Here is a 19,801-nt window from a genome sequence, read left to right as displayed (position 1 = left end):
GTCCTGAAGATAAAGCCTCTGGCCTGTGGAAGCCTCGGGCTAAATCATGTTTAGTCCGAGGATCGTCCTGCTAAACAGCCCGTGGGAAATCCAGGGCGTACACTATTTTTATCAACTTTTATTATAAACTTTTAAATTCACAATTTCAAATAAAATAAGAAACCATCAAAATCAAAAGAAATATGTTCAAAACTTTTGTTTATCTTATTTAAAAAAAACTTAAATTTTAATTTTATTTATCCTAAAAAATTGATAAAAAGTTATTCATTTTTCCCAATTTTATAAAACAAAGTTAAAATTTTTGACATATTGATTTTTATTATAAAATATTAATTTAATAAAATCAAAATAAAAAATTCATTTTTATCATATCTTTTAAAATATATATAAATATATTTTAACATTTTTCTTTTGATTTTATTGGTTTGTTATTTTGTTTGAAATTGTGAATTTGTAATAAAAGTTAACAAAAAAATAATATTTGCAGCAAAAGTACACAATTTTATTTATTTATATATTTTTGCAGTAAAAGTACTCAAGTTCAATTTTTACTTGCATTGTTAGTACTCGTAGTTAAGTTTGTCGTTAAATAGTAACAGTAGATGCTAATAGTGCAAGTAAAAATTGAACTTAGGTACTCTTGCCATACAAAAAATAACTTTGGTACTTAAGTGCAATATTTTGTATAACTAGGAAATTTTCACTCCAAATATCTCAAAATTATTTTGTAATTATTATATGCAAAATTGTTTGCATGTAATTTTTTTTCTAAATATTCTTTACAAAAAAATCTGTCACCAGGAAAAATAAAATGCACTACTTTAATATTTATTTGTCAGCATGTGCCCACACGCCTCAATATTTTTTGTAAATTTTTTAGTATTTTATTGATTTTTTTAATTAATGGTATTTTTGTAAATTTTCTTATTCATTTTAAATAATATGATTTTATAATTTATTCCATTTTGAATGTTTTCAAATATGCTTACAATGAACCAAGATATCACTAAAAAGCCTATAGGCTACAAAGGCCTACAGGCTACAAAGGTCAAATATGGGCAAACACAAGGCAAACATAGCTTGCATCTTCCATGCCACAAGCCCATGCACACATTGATCAAACCAACTTTTCCATCTGGCATAAGCTTTAATGCTAGGCCAATATACATCAAGCATGCCACCATGTGTAGGTTAGTTCCCAAGCCTTCGCTTTCCTCACGCGCCCCCAACTACTGCCCTATTTCACATGCACTAGCAAGTAGGGCTTGCTATTTTTGAGATTGGGCCAACCAAACAGGCCACCCAAACTCGGATATGGGCTGACCAGGCCGAACAAGTGCAGGTCGAAGCCCATTCGGCCCTTGAAGATGCAACCCAAATGTAATTGAGCCGGCCACAACCAAATGTATTCTTAAACCAATCTACCAAACCCGGACCAACTACCCAGCATAATGAATATATCACATAACAACATATTACATACATATATGCCTTCTCTTATCTACGGCTGCACTGAACCTACGTTTCAAGTCTCCACTCCAGAACAGACCAGAGGCGAAGCTCACGTCGGAGAAGATCACACGGCGGCACCTCGACTGCTCCACTCCATCCTCGGCGAAGCTCCAAGAGAAGATCACGTCGGCTCCACTCCAGGCGGCACCTCGACTGCTCACGCTCCACTCCATCCTCGGCGTAGCTCACGCCTGACCTGAGGTATATATATATTGTGTATTATCTAAATATATATAAGTATATATATATAACTGACGAATATGTATATATATATTATCTGAATATATATATTCTCTGAAATGAATATATATATATTTATTAGTATATATATAAAACTAACATATAATATATATAGTATAGACAGACTCAGTGACAGTAAGTATTATATATATATATATGTAATTTGTATTAATTTTTTTATTTGGTCAAACTAACTAAAAATTCTTGTTATATTCTGTCATGTGATTTTGTTTATTAAAATTGTTAATTGTATTTTATATTATTGCTAAACTTTGTTATTTTTATACACTAGGAGGATCTGATTGGTACTGTCAAAGCCTAAAGAAAGAGGAGAAATATTGTTGTCAAAGTATTAAATCTCAAGGAATAGATAGGTATATTTTTTCTATAATTATTTGATTAATAGTGTTTTGCTTTTGATGATGATTCAAAAACATATTGGTTGCTGAAATTGTTTGCTAAAAAAGTAAGTTAATGCTGAAATATGTGATTATTTGTGCATATTTGTCATATTTATAAAAAAAATTATTTGTTAAGTGCTGAAATAAGTGTTAAATATTATGATATTTGCTCAAAATCATACAATACAAGTGCAGAAATATTTTGATATTTGCTGAAATAAATTAGTGATGAAATAAGTTATTGTTTTTACTATGTGTAATGTAGGAGTAATGGACAAGTTTCTTAGCCCAACTTCCACCCAACTAGGTAAAGTGCATGATGTCGTAGATACCACCCCAAACATGACCCCAAAACATACTCCAAGCACAACTCCAAACACTACTCCGATTGATTTTAAGTCACCAAAAAAAGAAGTCGAATGTGAACAACCCACAACTAGGAAAAGGCCTACTAGGAACTCTATAGTTTGGGATCACTTTACAAAAGTGAAGGATGGGAATCCAAACAATCCTAGATGCACTTGTAACTATTGTGGAAAAGACTATGCTTGTTATAGTATGAGAGTTACAATAAGTAGTTTGTGAGTACATTTGAACAATCAATGTATGAAGTATCCTTATAGGGTGGCTGATAAAAAACAAAAATTGCTTAGCTTTCAAAGTGGTAATGATTGTGGGGGAAATTTGTTGGCGGTGACCTTTAATAAGGAGAGATGTCAGAAAGCCTTAGCTAAGTTTGTGGTCAAGGATGAGCAAGCCTTTAGTATTGTAGAGGGCAAAGGCTTTAAAGAGTTTGTTCAGGAATTGAAACCAAAATTTGTTATCCTTAGTTGAAGGACTATGACTAGGGATATATATCAATTATTTTGTGATGAGAGGGTTAAATTAAAGGAAGATTTAACTAAAGATGGCCAAAGGGTATGCTTAACCATTGATTGTTAGACCTCTTCCACCCAAATGTCTTATATGTGTCTCACTGCACGTTATGTTGACAGTAATTGGCATTTGCAAAAAAGAATTATAATTTTTTTATGAAATTTCCAATCACAAAGGACAGACAATCGATAAGGTGATTGAGGCTTGTTTGATGGGTTGGGGAATATAAAAGGTTTTTGCTGTGACTGTTGATAATGCATCAGCTAATGATGTGGCTGTTGGTTTCGTCAAGAGGAGGGTGAATGCATGGAATGGGTCTGTTCTTGACGGCGAGTTCATGCATTTGAGGTGCGGTGCATACATAGTCAATCTAATTGTGAATGAGGGGTTTAAATACATGCATGATTCAATCGCTGCCATTCGCAATTGTGTAAGATACATTCGGTCATCTCTTGCAAGGTTGCTAAAATTCAGCATATATGCTTTACCTGTATGCATGAAGCACTATGTTAAACCCATGCCCTGAAATATTATATCCTCAGCAACTGTGTGCTTATTAGTACTGGGAATTGCTGGAACATACTTATAAGTATGATTGATTATGAACTATTATGTGATACATGTTGAGTGCTAAATGCTATAAAAATGTATATGCCTGTATATTTGTATGACTGTGGAATGTGATAATTGTCTACTTGTTCTTGGACCGTAATGTGGCAAGAGGCTTAGTTATTACTACCTGACTGGCCGTATTGATCATTATTTCAGCAAGGTATCAGTGGTAGAAATATGAATCCAGGGCAGACAGACACTTCAGCTGGCCAAAGTGATCAGGGCCAAAATAATAATAATAGCTAGGGTAAGGAAAATGACCAGTCACAGATTCCATAGCCAGCTCCTGTAAACTGGCAGCAGATAGTCAGTGATCTGCAGGCTACTATATTAAAACAAGGGGAAGAGCTTTGTCTCTTGAAACAACAACAAGGGCCTACAGTGGCCAGTGGATCAGAGGCACCTCCTATGTCGGTGCCTGCAGCTGGGCAGCTACCTGAGGTTGGAAATAAATGGGAGCCTCTTTATGAAAGGTTTAGGAAGCAACAGCCTCCAGTATTTGAGGGCAGTGCAGATCCTGCCAAGGATGAACAATGGATGAGCATGATTACCACTATCCTTGACTTTATGAGGGTATCTGGTAATGAGAGGGTGGCCTGTGCTACTTATATGTTTCGGGAGGATGCCCGGATTTGGTGGGAAGTGATTACCCAGACCAAGAATGTTAATGCTTTGACTTGGGAAGAGTTTCAGACTCTATTTAATGAAAAATATTATAATGATGCTATTAGAGCGGCGAAGGCCGAGGAGTTTATTAGGCTACATCAGGGGAACTTATCAGTTACTGAGTATGCCTTGAAATTTGATCGTTTGGCAAAGTTTGCCAAGGAGCTGGTGCCCACTGATGGGACCAGGAGAGAGAGATTCTTGCAGGGGCTACAGCCTAGGTTAGCCCGAGATGTACGTATCACCACTGTGGCTGGGGTTACTACTTATGCACAGGTGATTGAGAAGGCACTCACAACTGAGAGTGTAGAGATCAAGATCTGGGGTGTAGGCCCCAGGGATCTGGGGTGTGCCATTTCTGTTTGTAAAGAAGAAGGATGGTTCTCTGAGAATGTGTATTGATTACAGGAAACTGAATAAGCTGACAATTAAGAATAAGTATCCTTTGCCAAGGATAGATGATCTGCAAGGCAAGAAGGTATTCTCAAAGATCAACCTTCGTTCTAGTTATCATCAGTTAAGGGTCAAGGAGGGAGATATACCTAAGACTGCTTTCCGTACCAGGTATGGGCATTATGAGTTTCTAGTTATGTCATTTGGATTGACTAATGCCCCTGCTGCTTTTATGGATCTGATGAATAGAGTGTTCAAGGATTATTTAGACCAGTTTGTGATCGTCTTCATTGATGACATTCTGGTATATTCTCAGTCAGAGTGAGTATCACTTGAGGTTGGTTCTACAGAGACTGAGAGAACACATACTGTTTGCTAAGTGCAAGAAATGTGAGTTCTAGTTATCTATGTTGTTGTTTTGATATTTTTTTTTTAATTTGTTCATTTTCATAAAAATTCAAAAAAAAAAAAACCAAAAATTTAAAAAAAAAAAATTGGTGATATTTTTCATTTTCAATGATAAAAATCTTGATTGAGTTTGAGTTTAGTTCTCTTAAAAATATGAATAATTCTTAACCTTTGTTTTTAATTATAGGGTCAATTTTGCTTGTAACAAAAAAAAATTACATTTTTCATAACAAGAACACTCTTATTTCCTATAACTTTAAGTGAAAAATAATTTTAATGAAAACCTATTTTCTAAAAGCAAAATTGACAATTTAATTAATTACATAAGCTTAACTTTTATTCATAATAATTTTTTAGAATTATTTTCATTGTGCAATTTTTGAGAAAATCCTTTTTATATCACCAATAAAAAAAAATGTGTATTTTAATTTTTCTTTTGCTTGAGGACTAGCAAAACTTTAAGTTTGGGGGTGTGATAACTCTACAAAATAGAGTTATTTTACCACTTTTTATGTGCTAATTGTTGCTTAGTTCTTGAGTTCTTAATTGATTTATTAAGTTTTTAAGTAATTTTGCATTTATTAGTCTTATTGTAATTTTATAGATTTTTATATGTTTTTATAGATAGTTTATTGTGTTGTTGTAATTGAATTATTTAAAATTAGTATTGTTAGTTTGAATGCTCAAAATATGATTTTATTGAAACTAAATGTTATGTAAATTAAATTTTAATTAATGTTTTCATGGGAATTATATGATATATTTTATTAGTGAAAATATTTAATTTTAATTTAGTTTATAATTTATTTTGCAGGGACTTTAATGCAGTTTTGTGGTTGAAAAGTAAGGAAAAGAAAGAAATAAAAAAATGGCAAAATTGAAAGAGAAGAATTACAAGTGTCAAGGCCCAATCCCTTATTCAGCTGCCACCATGGGCCGACTCTCCTCACCAGGCCCGTGCCTGGCCCAGCAAGTCTCAGCCCAATGAAGCTCCTCTTGCCATCACCTGCCGCCTGCCTCTCCCTCACAGCCATGCTCAATTCTCCAGCCGCCACCTGTCCCCAAATTCCCTCACCATTCGGCCATCACTTGCTCCAGCCGAAGCACCAAAATCCTCCCAGCATCACCATCCCTCATCAACCTGCCCATCTCCCAGCGTGAAGCCCAACGCCCAGTAGGCCCCAAAGCCCAGCCACCTGGCCTGTTGCTGCCTTATCCCCTGCCTGCCCAGCCGCTTGGTGCTGCCGTACACCATCCCCTTGAGCCCATCAACTTGCTCATTTGTCCCCTATGACAAAAATGCCAACTTTTTACCCTTTTGTCTACACATTTTCACCACAACATCATCATTACACCCTATAATTTACCTCTACATACCATATTTATTTTATTTAATTAATCTAATCAATTTAATTAATTTAAATTGATTATTTTAATAACTTCACTTTGGCTATATATATGGAGTTTCAAGACCATTTTAGGGTGCTTAATTTTTGGTTACTATCTTCCTTTCTCCCATTTTCTCTCTACCATCCTCTCTTCCATTTTGGGTTTTTCAAGAGCATTTTGCAAGTATGTATGTCATTTATTTTGTAATTTCTACTCTAGTTATGTGCTTCTAATCTTTTTCATTAAGATTATTAAGATCATGATGAAGCAACTTATAACTAGGTAATGTTTATGTCGTATGTTGATTTCCCTTGTAATGCAACAAGTTTATGGATTTTTCTTCTTCATATATGTCTTTCATCTTTAATATCTCATATTTTAGATTGTTTGATAATATGCACTTTGTTCTTCATTTTGCAAAAACATAATATTCTTTGTGTAAGATGTGTCATTGTAACGACCCAAAATAGCTGTTAAGGCTTAAGGGCCTTGATTAGCGTGCCAGGAGGGCATGATGGGATTTATGTGTGATTTTTATGAATTAAATGCATGGTTATGATTTAAAGCATGTTATATGAATATTTGTTTATATGAGATGCATGACTATGTATATTAGTATGCATGTAGGCCCGGATCGTGTTAGAAGGGCATAACTGTAATTTTGGCCATGATTAGGCATAACTGTATTGATATGTGATGATTGTTGAGACCACAGTGGTATGTGGGTGTATCTGTGATTGTGACACGACATGATCCCAGTGAGCGGGCTAGCGGAAAAGTCATGACGGGAATTTATACCCGGCTCGGGGCGAGCTTGGGGGTATGAACAGGAATTCAGAGAATAGATTGAGATTTATTTTGATGATGGGGGATACTTATTTGGTGGTTTATCAGGTGTTGGAATGTAGCGGGAAAATATTAGAGACACTTGAGGATTAGCAGGAATTGGGTAAAATGACTAAAATGGCCCTATTTGGACAAAAGGATTTAGAGTTAATAGGAAGGGTATTTTGGTCATTTGGCTTTTAAAGATAGGTTTTTATAAGGCTTTATAGAGAGTGAGAATGCTGAAAGAAAAGAAAAGAAAGAATAAGGAAAGAAAGAAAAGAGAGAAAACAGAGGGGTTTTCTCAAGGAACGGCTTGTGCATTCTTGCACCATTCTTCTCCGTTTTTCTTGGGGCAAAGCTCAGTGGAGAGCTAGGATAGGCTGAGCATCAAGAATCTTAAGGTTATACTTGAAGATTTGGCAAGGATTAGGAAGAACACATCAACTTTTGAGGTAAGTTTTTAGAGATTTCAGTTTAAGGGTTTTGATGGTTTGGACTGTGTTTTGAGCTGAGTTGATGGGAATTTTAGGGAATTTCTGGGAAAGCTTTGAGGATGAACAAGCTAAGGAGGTCTAGGGTTGAATCAAGGTCGAAATTTGCATCAATGGTAAGAATTCTAAGCCTTTAACTTTGTTGTTGATTGAATTTCTGGGTTTAGGGTTGTTCATGGTGAATTTTGAGATTTGGGTGGATTTTACTTGGGTTTTGAGTTTTTAGGAAGCTTGGGATGAGTGTGACGTATTTATAAGCTTGATTTTTGGTTTGGAAAAGGTTTGGACAAGTTTGGGGTTGAATTGGTTGAAGGAAATCGCAAGATGCGATTTTCGGGTTCTGCTGGGCTGCAACTAGCGCTACAGCGCTAGTCAGTGGGCGCTGTAGCGCTAGCCCCTGTTCTGGGGGGGTGTGTTCTGATTGTAGCGCTACAGCGCCCTCTTTGGAGCGCTGTAGCGCTGCACTATTCACAGAGGTGGATTTTTGGGTTTTTGATGAGGGACTTTGACCTAGGGTTCGGGGCTCGATTCCGCCACTTTGTTTTGGGGATTTAGGACTTCCCGGGGGCTCGGGATTGGTCCCGAGGCTAGGTATTCGGACTTGGGGTTCAGTGTTGACTTTGACCTATGTTTGTGCCTAGGTGTGCGCTAAGGCTCGGGTGGGATCGTGCTCAAGGAGTCAGGTGATCTAAGCTATTGAATCGACAGGTTAGAAAACTATAACACCCGTAGGATAGGGCATGGGCCCATAGTGTGATTGCGGGGCACGGCCCTATATTACATGTTGCATGATGAAATGATTGCCGGGCATGGCCCTATATTGCATTACATGTTAGGGTGCAGATTTAAGTATATTGGCATTTGTTTGAATGTTGCTTGATTTATGCTATATATGATTATAATGAAAGGAACGGCAAGGGCCGAGTGCGGCGTAGGCCGGGTACGGCCGTAGGGCCGAAAGTAACACTTAGCACATGGGATGCTTATAGTCAGGGCAGGGCCCGGTGGATACATGTGTTATCCTTACAGTGTGAACCAATACCCCAGGCTTCGGTAAGGCTTCTAGGGCGGCATGGCCGTGTTTGCTTAGTCTAATGGTTGACTTGTTTATCTATGGATTATCTGATATGATAAACTGTATAAATTGCATATGTTATGTTCTGCATGAGTTTTCTTGCTGGGCTTCGGCTCACGGGTGCTCTGTGTTGCAGGTAAGGGCAATGTCTGAGTCAACCAACCATGAGTACGGAGAGCGTGAAGCGACGCGTACATGTTTGGCCTGCCCGACTGCTTTGGTTGGGGGCTCATTTGAAAATGGCTGTAATAATCTATGATTTTTATAACTGATCAATTGTAAACTTATTTTAAGATGTAAATAGTTTTCAAACCTCATTTTGGGATCCCAAAGGTTAAATACTAGAAGTTTTATTGAAACAACACATTTTTCTAAGATTACAGCCTTAACTTTTAATTAGTCACAATTTTGTTTCAAAACCTCGGTTAGCGAGTTCATTGCACACTATTTTGTCTTAAAAACTCACTTAGTAATGGCTCTAAGGAAGTAGGGTGTTACAACTTGGTATCAGAGCGAGCCAAGGTTTATTGGTTCTGGAGATCGACCGAACATGTACGCTCGCTGTCAGTGACAAGCTCGACTCAGGGTTGGTTGGTATGATTGATTAACATGTCTGAATGTATGTTTGAATGCCTTGTTGCCTGCTTATCTTTATGGAGCATGAGGAATGAAATGACATATGCATGAGATGCTGTTGGGCTGGGCCCTTGATTATTGCATGTTGAGATTGATGCATGCTGAATAATACTATTATGCATATGGATGAGTATTGGCATAGTGGTTCGCATATTGAGTGTATGTGGGTAATTTTCTGAATTAAATTCACATGTTATATCTGTTTATTGGCTTGTATGAAGCATGTTGAGACCTGGATATAATTAGTGGTGATAAAATTTTGTAGCTAAATGTATATCATTGTGGATTTGACCTAGTATATTCTTGTGTGTGCATTATACCTGTGGATATTTGGATCTAGTTGTGGGTTGGTTCAGGGTATGAACCTCAGAGTTCAGGAGTTGGGTAAGTTTTGACAGGTGAACTCGAGTTGTTGGTTCCTAGAGGGTGTGGACCTGTTATTGGGTTGAAAGGGGGATTCTAGATAAGTTGGAGTTGAGATCCCCAGTTATCCCGAAAAGTAGCAGCAGGGGGTCACTAGGGTGAGTAAGCTGTGGAGTTTGTTAGTTGTATTGGGATAGATGAACAGCAGATTTTCTCTGGGGAAATAGCTGATTTAGATGTTTCAACAGTAAGGTTACCAGTGTGGGCTTACTGTGAGGTATGGACAGAAAAGGGTTTTAAATGAAAGGCTTAAAGGGTGTTATCCTCGGGTTTTGAGGAGAGTACAGGCTAACAAAGGAATTTATCAATAGATGGGCAGAGTTAATTCCACCCTTGGTTAAGAGGATGAGAGATCCTGATTAGAGGGTTGTATTAAAAGTCGAGGCAGGGAGATGCCTGGAAATGGTACTCGGTCTGAGGTACTGGCTTAATGGGTTGGGAAGAACCTAGATGATGAAGGGTTAGAAGAGATTTTAAAGACATGATTTGAACCATGGAAGACTGGTGGGCTTATAAGTTTGGTTTGGACTGTTGGGGGTAACAACAGTGTTAATTAATGGGTTTGGTGAATCAGGTAATTCATTTTGGGAATTTATACTGGCGGATGTATCCGGAATTGATGGCGACCCATTTAAGGATATGAGATCTGGAATAGTCTAAGGCATTTGGGCCGCCCTGAGGTAAGAGTTTATCGTCTGCATGTGGATGACGAAGAGGGCCATGTTGTTCGAGGAACTGATGGTTGAGGTATAGAGCATGAGTGCTAGAGTCGCAATGGCAGTGCTCCCTTTGATGGAGTTAGTAAAGATAGAATTGTGTTAATCAAGTTGAAAGAACCCCGAATAGTGTTGTGGCTTCTGGTTTTGCCAAGAAAGGGGAAAAGTCTGATTGATAAGATGGTACTTTTGTTGATAGGATGCAGTGAGGTCGAATTCTCGATTTTGAGGTAGAAGGACCCCAGACAGTGCTTGGGCACCTAATTTCAGATTGGAAAGAAGCCTGATCGAAAAGGTAGTTATCGAGATGGCGACAGGAACCAGGAGGTTATTTGGTATGCACATGAGGAAGAGGATGCCACTTGAGAGGAGGTCAGGTGAGGGCATGACTTCTACATAGAATGACTCGAGATGTCAGGATGGATTTCCCATGGAGAGGGAAAGGGGAACTGGAATGCGTCGATACATTCAAAGTTCGAGGCTGAGTCCTCAAGGATGAGTATTTAACTGAATGGTTTTTGCTTTGGTCATGTAACGAACTGAAAGAACTCGGGGTTGTGAATGCTCCGAGAGGGTGATGGACATAGAGAGGTTGCCTCAAAGGTGCCATTTGAGAGGCTGAGGGCAGTAATACCTATTGAGAAGGAATTAGGAACTCTGGCAGATGGATTGTAGAGGATATCATCTGGAGTATGTAAAGGAGACTGAGTGGGAACTGAGCTGACCAGTGGAAAAATTATGTGGGTATGAAAAGGAAGACTCAGGAGTATTTCAAGGTTAGACTACAGATAGGATTGGTATAAAGAATGTTGTAAAAGCTGGTTTTGGCTGATAGAAAGCTTAGTGAAGCAATCGAAGGAATTGACCCTGGCGTAGCCAGTGTGTTACACTGCGGGGATTGTTAGCATTGTCGGGTTAGGACGAAAAGTACGATGTTGGATACAAGATGGGACGATGTCTCCAAGAGTTGATCTAGGACCTGGTTATTACCAGTTGGAAACCAAGGATAAAGACATTTCGTGAATTGTTTAGTTTGCACCGGGTAGGGTGTGAGGAGCTGGTAACAAAGATTCTGGAATGGTTCAAGCTACAGTAGCACAGGTAAGTTCTTTAGGCAGAGAATGCATGAACGGTATGGACAATTCCCCTTCAAGCTCACGAGCAGTGCGTGTGGATTACTCCCAGACGGAAATGGTGAGCAAATGATTATGCTAAAGACGTTTGTACCCAGAAGGCAGAGTCACAGGTAAGGTTCTACGGAAAATCAGTTTGGGTTTCATTAGGAGTACTCAGAGTAGAGCTACAAGAAGAAAGGACAGGTAAGGAGAATTGATCTGAAGTCACAAAGAAGCTAATGAAGAATGTTTGAAGAGTGGAAAGCATAACAAGACTGGTAAGCACGTCATCTATTGCACAAGCACCTCCGGAGGCAACTACATCAGAGAAGAGGAGAATAGTAAAACTCGAAGTTAGACGGACTGAGTGGTGTCAAATCAGATAGAAATTCAGAAGATAAGGTAAGATTGTTTAGTATCTGGTAATGCTGGAATATGCGTATGTTTTGGTTAAGTAAAGAGTGATTGCATAAAGGACCTGATCGATGGTAAGGTTATGGAAATGGGGTAGTGTACCACGATTTGGGCACGCCCAGGAATAATTGACGCGAGGATGGATTGAGCCTTGCGGGAGGCGACTGAATGGATCATGGTTAATACACTTGGAACGTTAAGTCGACTGTGGTGCAGGGCATAAGGTACTTAAGTCTTGGGTATTAGTAAGAAATGTTAACGTTGAGACACAGATGTGGTGAAAAGTAACAGACGGATGATCAGTGTTTGAAATCCTCGATTGAGCGAGGGGAGATATATTGGAGGCGGAACTCCTAACTGAGAGGCGTGTGTCAGTCAAGGAATAACGCGATAGACTATAATGGAGTGGACAAGGCAACGACTGAGTTTGGCATAACGCTAGTAGGTTTGAGTAGCTGGTGAGTGTCACTGAGCTATGGAATCCGAAGTGTCGGCTTTGGTTGAAGCAGGGAAGGACCCTGCTAAGGTGGTACAAGTTAGGATACCAGGAATGGATGAAGGATCCAATTAGATTCGGTTTATGAATGAGAATTCTGAATGGACATCATTCCACCTCCTAGGGTACGTCGTACCGGGAGGGTCGAGCTGGTGACAGAATCTAGTGTTTTCCCTTGGACCTTGAGGGGTTAGGTGATGTGGTAGTGTATCATGGGAATAGACCACTTTAGACCTTGAGTAAAGTGTTTGGACATGAAAAGTTTTAACTCAGTTGAGGGGGGTTAATGTTGTTGGGTCAAGTGAACTGGCTTCAGGATAGAACGTCAATGATACTGAATTGAGGCCCTATAGCATTTTAAATCTTGGAAAAGATCTAGAGAACGAAAAGAACAGAGTGGGAACCTGGGACTATCAGTTGATTGCAAGTGGAATGGCAGTCGGAAAGTTTATCAGATATCTTAAAGAATTGAGCGCTGAGTATGCGAAAACTTGAGATATTAAGGGAAGTGTAATCCCTGGTAAGTTAGTCGTGGTGGCAGTTACTGGTGTCTTGTTATTGTAACACGACATAGGGCTTGATAAGAGGTGAAGCATAGTGAATACTTCAGTTTGGCTTTAGTTCAAAGAGAAAGCCAAAGAGGTCGTTGAAACTTCTTAAGGCAGGAGTGTCTGCCTATTTGAAAGAATAAAGAGCTGGTAAATTGTTAAATTATGAGGAAATAAAGTTCCGGAAGGAAAGAGTTGCATCTCTGCGTAATAACATACGAGGATCTGTAAGGTGTTCAGAGAAAGAAGGGAGAGTTCTGACTCTTAATTCAACATAAGATTCTGAAGTTGTACTAAGGGTTAGGCCAGCGGGGCCTACAAGCTGATCCCACCTAGTAGAGGTGATGATTTGGAGTATCTCTGGAATTAGGAATAAGACAATGAATTGGTCATTGTAATCTAGGCAGACCCTGAGGTTTTAGCAGGGTTGCGGTGTAAACAAGAAGCTATCGAGAGTATGGCTATTAGACAAAATCTTGAGGGGCAAGATTTTTACTCTTGTGAGAGTGTTGTTGAAAAGTAAAGTAAAGGCGGTGGGCCTTGGAAATTATGGTCAGAGTTGCGGGTTTACTGACTGATGTGTTTGGATAAATTTCGAGGATGAAATTTTTATGAGGAGGGGATAGTTGTAACGACCCAAAATAGCTGTTAAGGCTTAAGGGCCTTGATTAGCGTGCCAGGAGGGCATGATGGGATTTATGGGTGATTTTTATGAATTAAATGCATGGTTATGATTTAAAGCATGTTATATACCTATTTGTTTATATGAGATGCATGACTATGTATATTAGTATGCATGTAGGCCCGAATCGTGTTAGAAGGGCATAACTGTAATTTTGGCCATGATTGGGCATAACTGTATTGATATGTGATGATTGTTGAGACCACAGTGGTATGTGGGTGTATCTGTGATTGTGACTCGAGACGATCCCAGTGAGCGGGCTAGCGGAAAAGTCATGATGGGAATTTCTACCTGGCTTGGGGCGAGCCTGGGGGTATGAATAGGAATTCAGAGAATAGATTGATATTTATTTTGATGATGGGGGATACTTATTTGGTGGTTTATCAGGTGTTGGAAGGTAGCGGGAAAATATTAGAGACACTTGAGGATTAGCAGGAATTGGGTAAAATGACTAAAATGGCCCTATTTGGACAAAAGGATTTAGAGTTAATAGGAAGGGCATTTTGGTCATTTGGCTTTTAAAGATAGGTTTTTATAAGGCTTTATAGAGACTGAGAATGCTAAAAGAAAAGAAAAGAAAGAATAAGGAAAGAAAGAAAAGAGAGAAAACAGAGGGGTTTTCTCAAGGAACGACTTGTGCATTCTTGCACCATTCTTCTCCGTTTTTCTTGGGGCAAAGCTCGGTGGAGAGCTAGGATAGGCTGAGCATCAAGAATCTTAAGGTTATACTTGAAGATTTGGCAAGGATTAGCAAGAACACATCAACTTTTGAGGTAAGTTTTTAGAGATTTCAGTTTAAGGGTTTTGATGGTTTGGACTGTGTTTTGAGCTGAGTTGATGGGAATTTTAGGGTATTTCTGGGCAACCTTTGAGGATGAACAAGCTAAGGAGGTCTAGGGTTGAATCAAGGTCGAAATTTGCATCAATGGTAAGAATTCTAAGCCTTTAACTTTGTTGTTGATTGAATTTCTGGGTTTAGGGTTGTTCATGGTGAATTTTGAGATTTGGGTTGATTGTACTTGGGTTTTGAGTTTTTGGCAAGCTTGGGATGAGTGTGAGGTGTTTATAAGCTTGATTTTGGGTTTGGAAAAGGTTTGGACAAGTTTGGGGTTGAATTGGTTGAAGGAAATCGCAAGATGCGATTTTCGGGTTCTGCCGGGCTGCAACTAGCGCTACAGCGCTAGTCAGTGGGCGTTGTAGCGCTAGCCCCTGTTCTGGGGGGGTGTGTTCTGCTTGTAGCGCTACAGCGCCCTCTTTAGAGCGCTGTAGCGCTGCACTATTCACAGAGGTGAATTTTTGGGTTTTTGATGAGGGACTTTGACCTAGGGTTCGGGGCTCGATTCCACCACTTTGTTTTGGGGATTTAGGACTTCCCGGGGGCTCGGGATTGGTCCCGAGGCTAGGTATTCGGACTTGGGGTTCAGTGTTGACTTTGACCTATGTTTGTGCCTAGGTGTGCGCTAAGGCTCGGGTGGGATCGTGCTCAAGGAGTCAGATTATCTAAGCTATTGAATCGACAGGTAAGAAAACTATAACACCTGTAGGATAGGGCATGGGCCCATAGTGTGATTGTGGGGCACTGCCCTATATTACATGTTGCATGATGAAATGATTGCCGGGCATGGCCCTATATTGCATTACATGTTAGGGTGCAGATTTAAGTATATTGGCATTTGTTTGAATGTTGCTTGATTTATGCTATATATGATTATAATGAAAGGAACGGCAAGGGCCGAGTGCGGCGTAGGCCGGGTACGACCGTAGGGCCAAAAGTAACACTTAGCACATGGGATGCTTATAATCAGGGCAGGGCCCGATGGATACATGTGTTATCCTTACGGTGTGAACCGATACCCCAGGATTCGGTAAGGCTTCTGGGGCGGCATGGCCGTGTTTGCTTAGTCTAATGGTTGACTTGTTTATCTGTGGATTATCTGATATGATAAACTGTATAAATTGCATATGTTATGTTCTGCATGAGTTTTCTTGCTGGGCTTCGGCTCACGGGTGCTCTGTGTTGCAGGTAAGGGCAATGTCTGAGTCAACCAACCATGAGTACGGAGAGCGTGAAGCGACGCGTACATGTTTGGCCTGCCCGACTGCTTTGGTTGGGGGTTCATTTGAAAATGGCTGTAATAATCTATGATTTTTATAACTGATCAATTGTAAACTTATTTTAAGATGTAAATAGTTTTCAAACCTCATTTTGTGATCCCAAAGGTTAAATACTAGAAGTTTTATTGAAACAACGCATTTTTCTAAGATTACAGCCTTAACTTTTAATTAGTCACACTTTTGTTTCAAAACCTCGGTTAGCGAGTTCATTGCACACTATTTTGTCTTAAAAACTCACTTAGTAACGGCTCTAAGGAAGTAGGGCGTTACAGTCATTAAATTGTACACATCCATGCTTAGAACAAAAATATTATGTTTTGCCTTATAAATAGTGTTCATTGATTTATTGGTTATTTCATTAGATTGATTTACACTAAATGCTTTGAAATTATAATTTTGAAAAGTAAAGAAAAATCCTATCTTTTTAGAAGTAATTTGTGCTTAAAATTATAAATCTATTTAGAAAATGATAGTTTAAATTATTTTAACTATCACTAAAACTTGGGAATCAATATACTAATAAATATTATTAAACTTACATTTTGTGGATTCTAGTATCTTAATAATCTTTTCTTTTAACACTTATTTTCAACTCATTATTGCTTTCTTTTTATTCTCTTAAATAGCTTTATTTTTCAATCTTTTATTTTATGTTCATAATATTAAAACTCATCAATCTTTGGAGCTAGGTTAGAATTTATTATTTTTGATTTAAAATAGTTTTCTCTTTTCGATTTTAGACAACTCATTTGGGTTTGACATCCTTGCTTAAACGATCACTATTCTATATGAACGATTCATGCGCTTGGATTTATAAATTTTTAAACATACGTATTTTGGGTCCATCAAGTTTTTGGCACCGTTGCCGGGGAGTTGCAAGAGAAAAGAAATGAAATTTATCTCAAGGTTAGTAAATTTTTCTACTAGTTATTTTAATTTTTGCACTAAAAAAAAAAGATAAAAAATATATATATATAAACTAAAAAAAAAAAGATAAAAAGAAAATTTGGGACGGTTCTACCACCCATAAAAAAAAAACTTACTTATATATTTATATATATTTTTAATTTTTATAGTTGATGGAACTTGTGCCTCCTATCTATCCTTTTAATTTTTATAGTTGATGGCACTTGTGCCTCCTATCTATCCTTTTAATTTTTATAGTCGATGGCACTTGTGCCTCCTAATTTTGTTGTAATTTTTATTTCTTGTATTTCTTTGTTAGTTGACGGCACTTGTGCCTCCTAACATTTGTTGTAATTTTCTTTATTTATCTTGTTGTAATTTTTATTTTATTTAATTTCCGCAAATTACTAGTTGATGGCAATTTTTCCTCCTAGCTAGTTGATGGCAATTTTGCCTCCTAGTCCTCTATCTTATGTTTGAGTTGATGACACTTGTGCCTCCTATCTTTTCTCTTAATTTTGTTATGGTTGATGGCATGCTATCTCTCCCTACTCTTGCCTAAATTTTAGTCTTATTTAATTTTGCCTTATTTTTCTTTACCTTTTATCATATTATTCTATAATTGTTAAAAATACTTGAAAAAAATAAAAGAAACCTAAATCTTGTCCTTTCACCATAAGCAATTTTTTCTTAAAGGAAATTTGAACAAAATTCCCAATCCACCTCTACTAATTAACATCGGGGAGTTGTTAGTAGTGCGCGAGTAAGTGGAATCAAATAGGCCTGGGGACAAGTAAACCATAAGAATTTTATTGTTGTGAAATCTCTAAAAATTCTAAGTATGCTCTGTGGCTGCGGTTTTAACTGATCTTCCACATTAGAAAATTGCTTGTTTGAGATTATCCTTGTTGCCTTGGTTGTTAAAATTGTATGCCTCATTGGGAACGTAACTCTAAAAAGCGATTAGTAAAAAGACGCTTATCTTTGTTTGAAATTGAAAGTGTTAGTAAAAATTTGAGCATCATGGAACTTATTGCTAATCCTGTTAATGAAAATGTTATGCCTAAAAAAACTTTGCTTGAATATTTTGCACCTATTTCATATAATGCCCCTTCATGCATTGTTTTACCTACAACTTCTGCTACTCATTTTGAGCTTAAACCAGCAATCATTCAATTGTTGCCATCTTTTTATGGGTTAGATAGAGAAGATCCTTACATGCATGTCAAAAATTTCTTAGAAATTTGCTCAACATTTAAATTTCAAAATTTTTCTGATGAGTCGGTCAAACTAAGATTGTTTCCTTTTTCATTAAAAGACAAATCAAAAGCTTGGTTAAATTCCCTTCCAACAGGGTCTATAACTACATGGGATCAACTTTATAATAAATTCTTGTTGAAATTTTTTCCAATTTCTAAAACTGATAGTCTAAGGAGAGAAATCTCCGAGTTTTTTCAAAAAGATAATGAAGAGTTTTATGAATGTTGGGAAAGATTTAAAGATTTATTATTAAAATGTCCTCATCATGGTTTTGAAAAATGGAGACTTGTAAAATATTTTTATGATGGTTTGACTCCCTCTAATCGTCAAATGATTCAATCTATGCAACTGGAAATTTTTTAAAATTTCAAGGACAAGAGGCGTGGGACGCCCTTGAAGATTTATCTGTCAATTCACAACAATGTAATTATTTTGATCCTAGGTCTAGGTCAACCAATTCACCAAAAAGAGGAGGAAGATATGAAGTAAAAGAAGAATTAGACTTAAGAACATCCTTAGACAAATTAGCGAGAAAAGTAGAAGCTTTAGCCATAAGCCAAACTATAAACTCTCCAATACAACCAAGAAAAGATATTTGTTCTATATGTTCTAGTCCATGCCATAATGCCCAATCATGTCCTTCCTACCAAAAAGCCTTTTCTGAGGAGGCCAATGCACTTCATGCTTATGGGAAACCAAATGATAGCCCATTTTCATCCACCTACAATCCAAATTGGAGAAACCATCCGAACTTTTCATGGAGACAAAATGTAACGCTCTACTACCTTAGAGTCGTTACTAAGTGAGTTTTTAAAAGAACCTTTGTGCAAAGAACTCGTAAACCGAGGTTTTTAAAACCAAAGTGTAACTAAGTAAAAGTCAAGGTTGTAATCTTTAAAAATGCGTTGTTTCATTGAAAATTTCGAGTATTTAACATCTGGGATCCCAAAATAAGATTTGAAAACTATTTACAACTTAAAATAAATTTACAGTAGATCAATTATTAAAACCACAGATTATTACAGCCATTTCTCAAAAATACCCCCAACCAAAGCAGTCGGGCAGGCCAAACATGTACGCGTCGCTTCATGCTCTCTGTACTCATCGCTGGTTGACTCAGTCTTTGCCCTTACCTGCAACACAGAGCACCCGTGAGCCGAAGCCCAGCAACAAAACTCATACTGTGCATAACATATGAAAATTATACAGTTAACATATCAGGTAGCCCACAGATAGACAGGTCAGCCATCAGACTAAGTAAACACGGCCATGCTGCCCCAGAAGCCTTACCAAAGCCTGGGGTCTCGGTTCTCACCGTAAGGATATCTCATGTATCCACTGGGTCCTACCCTGACTGTAAGCATCCTTCGTGCTAAGTGTTACTTCCGGCCTCGCTGCCGTTCTCGGCCTTTCGCCGTTCTCGGCTTGATTGCCGTTCTCGGCCTTGCCGCTCTCGGCCTTAGCCGTTCATTGCACTATAATCACACATATAATGCATTTCCAAATAATCATTCAAACATATAATAATTCATTTAAGGTTATACATTAGCACATAATACAATCTAGGGCAATGCCCTGCAATAACACTATGGGCCCATG

At 38.0% G+C, this 19,801-nt stretch overlaps 1 non-coding gene across 1 annotated transcript; it reads right to left on the bottom strand.

Annotated features, from left to right (window-relative positions):
* Positions 1–18,367: 18,367 nt before the first annotated feature.
* LOC133802716 (small nucleolar RNA R71) lies at positions 18,368–18,474 on the bottom strand. The gene has a single exon (XR_009877461.1). It is a non-coding gene; the product is annotated as a small nucleolar RNA R71 (small nucleolar RNA).
* Positions 18,475–19,801: the final 1,327 nt, after the last annotated feature.

The sequence above is a fragment of the Humulus lupulus genome, chromosome 9, assembly GCF_963169125.1.
Source record: "Humulus lupulus chromosome 9, drHumLupu1.1, whole genome shotgun sequence".
Taxonomy (NCBI): domain Eukaryota; kingdom Viridiplantae; phylum Streptophyta; class Magnoliopsida; order Rosales; family Cannabaceae; genus Humulus; species Humulus lupulus.
The sequence above is the reverse complement of the archived record's forward strand: the minus strand, read 5'-3'. Positions and strand labels throughout refer to the sequence as shown.